Genomic DNA, 6000 nt, shown 5'->3' with positions numbered 1-6000 from the left:
CCATTTCTGTTAGTCTATACTTTGCCACATGGCTTGTGGCTTACCAGTGTCTTTACATGTTGCTTTTCATGGCAGCAGCTGGCGGTGTCTCTCTCCAACCTCCTACTTCCCAGAATTCTCTTCTCTCTTGTCCCGCCTATACTTCCTGCCTGGCCATTGGCCAATCAGAACTTTATTTACACAAAGCGATATCCACAGCACTTCCCCTTTTCTTTTTTTTTTTAAGGAAGGTTTTAACTTTTACATAGTACAATTACATATAACAAAACAATTATCAAGCAAGAATTACAGTTACAATATTAAAGAAGATATCCTATCTATCTTATATTTGTGAGTCTAAGGTTTTATATCTAACTTACCTTTTATCATAACTGAGGAAATTATAACTATCTAGTCTTCAACCACATCAAAGACCTCAGAAGGATATAATATTACCTGAGAACCGGGAGAAGGATGCAAGCAACTTTTGGGAGTCTTGCAGGGTAGACAGAGACAGCTGGCAGTCTGGACAGTCACCTAATGTTCCTTTGTAAAGTTGGGGCATTTGTCTTCAACCCACAGGGCTAGAGTCTCTCGGTCACTTCTCTCAATGTCCTGTAAAATGTCTGGCAGTTTCCTCTGTGAAGCAGGAACCTGAAGGACCATTTTGTCAAGCAAAGTTCAGTGGTCACCTTTCTATGGGTCCTGCATGTCCAGTTGATCGAGCAGTCCAGGCAAGAACAGTTTCCTGCCCAAATGGCTATTTTTGCCAAGGTGAAGATAAACTCCATATGAAGTGTCTTCAATGCCCATCCTCCTCTTTGAAGTAAAACGGTGCTGCCAGGAGCAGACATGTCTCACTGTCCAGAAAGTCTAAATTTTAAAAGTATTTTAAATGCCATATTCTGTAGGTCTTTGAAGTATTTGAAGATTACCTATCTATCTGAAATATGTCTATGTATATCTAGAAGACTTAACTAACATGGCTATGAGTATGATTATCATAGATGACTAATTATTAATCTATTTTTAATTATCCATTTCAATTTAAAATGAGCTGTACAAACATAATACCTTAAACAAGAGTATAAATATACACACAGTATAACAAAATTAACTTTAAGTTTGTATCAATAGACTAAAATCTATACCAATGTAAAACATTTTAAATGAGCTGTTGCTCTTTAGAAGTAAGTTCTTTAATCTACCCTTTCATCCTATTATATCTGTATCATATCCCCTTTTCTTTAGAAAGAGATCTCATTTATAATCAAACTGCTTTAAATAAAAATATTGGATTTTCTCTGTCCCACACCAGAGGGCTCTTCTGATTTGGGACACAAGAAGCTCTTAACCTTTTCTTTTAGCAATATGTCTGGGTTTAGAGAAGGAGTGAGCCAATTCCATCTCCAAAGCCAGCTTGATAATTTTGGGAATGTGGGTGTAGTTTCTCTTACTACTTCCTGCTGGAGGGGGGCGCTGTATCTTATGGGGACACAAAGAAAATTTTAGGATTATGGAGTAGTCCATTAGGGTGAACCTCTGAGCCAGTTGCCTTGAAACCATTTTGGATGTTGGATCATCTGGGCCATGGTGTCATCGGAGACCTTTCAGGTGGTCTTGACTGATCAAACCTGATGTATCTTAATCTGGAACAAATCCACAGCCTCTGGCTTTCTGTGGAAACAAAAGCAGAGACTCTTTTCCAAAGCAACATATCCTTATATCCAAATTTTGAAGTCAAAGTACCTTTAAAATTTACGTATTTGTTTAACTCAACAGCTTTTACGATCAAATCTTTTTCTGTGGTTAAAAATCCCAAAGACAAGACAAACCAGATTCTCTGTGTAATATCCATCTTTGTAAAACTGAAACGCTACTGTGGCTGCTGGCTCCACCCACCTCAGCTTCCCAACATGGTGGTGGTACAGTTTACCACCAGCTCTGGGTCTGGAGCCATGTGTACCATCAACTATCAGAAGCAGTTCTATCAAAGCAGTGCATAGCCCAGAAATCTTTTTTTTTTTTTTTTTTTTAACTAGCAAAGGCTAAATATACCATGCAGCAGAGTAAAGTGTCACTTATAGACTCCTCATTCCCACCACACTGCAGGTCAGACTCACACGCCAGGAACCCGCCATAGTAGCTCAAACGGGCAGGCTGCCACTAACTTGAAAGAGACAACTAGGAAGTTCTTTTTAGCTCTGTTTTAGAATCTTTTTTCTCAGGTTTTAGGTAGAAATTCTTGCCAACACATTGGACGCCATTTGTAGTTAGAGTTTTCCTGCCTGGCCCAGTAAGGACAAATCTCTCTTACCCGCCAGTCCCACAGTTGCTCAGACCCAACCAAGAAAGCACACAGAAACTTACATTGTTTACAAACTGTATGGCCGTGGCAGGCTTCTTGTTATCTACTTCTTCTATCTTAAATTAACCCATTTCTGTTAGTCTATACTTTGCCACATGGCTTGTGGCTTACCAGTGTCTTTACATGTTGCTTTTCATGGCGGCAGCTGGCGGTGTCTCTCTCCAACCTCCTACTTCCCAGAATTCTCTTCTCTCTTGTCCCGCCTATACTTCCTGCCTGGCCACTGGCCAATCAGAACTTTATTTACACAAAGCGATATCCACAGCATTGAGTACCTGTAGAGGACCCAGGACAATGTCAGATGTCTCTTCTCAACTGCTCTCCATGTTTATTTTCTGAGAAGAGGTCTCTCACTGTCCCTGAAGCTCCCGTATTCAGCAAGGCCAGCTAACCAGTGAACTTCAAGGGTCTGTTTTCCCTCTGTGCCTCCAAGGTTGGCATTCCATGCATGCATCACCCAGCCAGTTACTCCTGGCCTTTTACATCTGAAGATCCAAACTAAGATCCCCATGCTTGTATAGCAAGCACTTTATGGACTGAGATATCACCTCAGCCCCTGTGTGTGTTTTAAAGTTGTTCCAGGCTTCTTTTGTCAAAGTTCCTTGCATTCCCAACTCAATAACAGCTGGCGTTTACCTTTTAGAACCTGCTTGTTTTGTTGTTTGTTTAGTGCGTGTGTGTGTGTGTGTGTGTGTGTGTGTGTGTGTGTGTGTGTGTTTATCTATGTGCACACACATGTGCCATGATGGCTATGGAGACTAGAAGACAACCAGCAAGGGTCATTTTCTCCTTCTATCTTGTGGGTTCTGAGAATCACACTCAGGCTTGGAGGCACGGCAGGGAACTTTACCTGATGAGCCATCTCTCTGGCTCACAGCTGACATTTAAAGATAACTCATAAGAAAGTTATGAAGACATTACTGCTTACTAGAAGATCATTTGAGTGTATTTGTCAGACATTGAAATTTAATTATATGTCCTGTATTTTTATTTCCTAAATAAGATAATTCTAACAGGAGAACTTTAGTTTTATTTTAGAGGAACAATTTTTTTGGTAAAAATGAAAATATTCCCAAGTGTTTAAAATATTTCTATGTCAAGAATATGCAGTTTGAAACATCACCATGGACCAAAATTTAAACATAACATAACCATGAATTTTTGGGGAGACAGGTCTTAATACGTAGCCTAGGCTAGCCTGGAACTCACACTCCTCCTGCCTCAGCCTTCCAAGTGCTGGGATTACAAGTATGCATCACTACATGTGGCCACATCTATGATCTTATGTGAAAAAGATACATGATGCTAAATCTAATGAAAAGTAGTATTAATGGAAATCCAAAAGGTGTTGCTTTTGAATGTAATGCCCCCAATGATGTGGGGATGACCAGAAACAAAGACTGATTTGCGCTTCCAAATACTTCCTGTGGAGTACACAATTTTACTTTAGCATTTTGCATAGGTAATCTTTGCTCGGTGTGTTGAAGACAAATTTTGAAACAAAATATGAATTATCTGTGGCATGTCCTGTTGAAGCTGAGGAGATGAATACATCCCTTACCTGTTGGTGTATGTATGCATGCACCTGTGACTATACATGCATGTCAAGGTCAATAGTGGTTTTTTTTTCCCTCTATCACTCTCTACCTTCTTTCCTGAGACAGGATTTCTCACTGAGTCAAGAGTTTGCTGATTGTCAAGACTGGCTGGTCAGGGAACCCCTGGGACCCTCCTGCCTCTGACTCCCAGTGCCGTCACACCAGCTTTTATGTGGGTACTCAAGAGCCAAGTCAGGTCCTCACGCTTACACAATGAGCATTTTACCCACGGAGCCGTCCCCTCAGTCTGCTCAGCTTTATTCATCCAAAATGTTAATGAGAAATGTTATGTTCTAGGACTCATTGTGATACCGCATCCGAATCTGACTTCTTTTAAAAAGGCATGAATAGTTTAGGGCATATTGGACTTGTGTACTTGCATACTGCACCAAAAAGTGCAGCCAAGGATTTGTATCAGTGCTGCATATGGTTCAGTTTGCCACATTTTTTACCATGTAGCTCATACTTGTTGAAGCACAAGAATAACTTATTTTCAGATGTTGTATTCTCTCATATTCCCCTTGGACAATTCACCAGTTAATTATTTTAACTCATAGATTGGCCCATTATATGGTAGGCTATCACCTTGAGAGAGGAACAACATTTTTTTCAAATTCAATATTTAGTAAAACCTCAATATGGGCTATGTACTATTGGGAGGAGCGAAAGAGACGAGCCATGTGACCACTATCATGGCACATACATTCCACGGGTCAGACAATACACAAATGTTGAGTGAACACTGAAAACAGCCAAAAGTGGCAAGTGCTATGTAGAGTTTAGGAAGTGTGATGGCAAGTGTTAATCGTTAACATGACAAGATCTAGAGTAGCCTTTGAGATGGCCTCTGTGCAGGCATGCCTGTGAGGAGTTATCTTAAGTGATTATTGCGGGACAAACCTATCTGAACTGTGGGTGGAACCATTCTCTGGGCAGGAGACCCTGGACTGTCTGACGTGGAGATGCTGAGCTGCGCACTTTGCATCACATACCCCTTGCTTTCTGCTTCCTGACTGCAGATGCCATGTGACCAGCGGCCTCAAATTTCTGCTGCCATGGCTTGCCTACCATGACGGGCTGTGTCTTTAAACTACAAGCCAGACTGGACCCTTCCTCCCTCAAGTTGCTTTTGTTGGGGTATTTTTATCTCAGCAACAGAAAAGTGATCAAGACAGTCGGGCAGTTTTTAGTTTAGGTCAGGAGAAGCCTGTCTGAGGTGGTAGGATTTGAATGTGGGCCTAAGTGAAAGAATAAATCCAGCTTCACATAGATCTAGCAGAAGAGCACTGGGCAGAGGATGACTTCTGTGTCCTGTGAAGGAAAAGACCATTGCATGTAGAGGAAGGATGGCGTGAGGTGAGGCCTCAGACAGGCAGAAGTCAATGGAGTTCATTCTCAGTGTGATGAGAAACCATACGACTTCCTTTTTTAAATTTTATTTTACGTGTGTGAGTGGTTTACAATCGTTTATTTACACGTACTATATGTATGCCTGGTGCCCTCAAAAGTCAGACGAGGGTCATCTCCTCTGGAACTGGAGTTACACTTGGTTGTGAGCCACCATGTGGTTCTGGGAAGCGAATCTGTGTCCTCTGCAAGAGCAACAAGTGCTCTTATCTGCTGAGCTATTACTCTGGCTCAGCCATATGACTTTTTGTTTGTTTGTTTTTTGTTTTTTGTTTTTCCAGACAGGGTTTCTCTGTGTAGCTTTGCGCCTTTCCTGGAACTCGCTTTGTAGTCCAGGCTGGCCTCGAACTCACAGAGATCCGCCTGCCTGTGCTTCCCAAGTGATGGAATTAAAGGCGTGTGCCACTACTGCCCGACCAGCCACATGACTTTCTAATCAAACTATAGTAAGTAAGCATACTTCAGCCAGGTAGAGTGGTGCATGCCTATAACCCCAAAAAGTAGGAGGCTGAGGCATAAGTGACCCTCCTGCCTCAGCCCCCTGAGTAGCTGAGACTACACATGCATGCCACTTTACCCACATAGATTCTTAAGCAAGGTAGTGATGTGCTTGAACTCATGTTTTTTCTGCCTCAGCCTCCTTCTGCC

Source organism: Onychomys torridus, chromosome 5 (assembly GCF_903995425.1).
Source record: "Onychomys torridus chromosome 5, mOncTor1.1, whole genome shotgun sequence".
NCBI classification, from domain to species: Eukaryota; Metazoa; Chordata; class Mammalia; order Rodentia; family Cricetidae; genus Onychomys; species Onychomys torridus.
The sequence above is the reverse complement of the archived record's forward strand: the minus strand, read 5'-3'. Positions refer to the sequence as shown.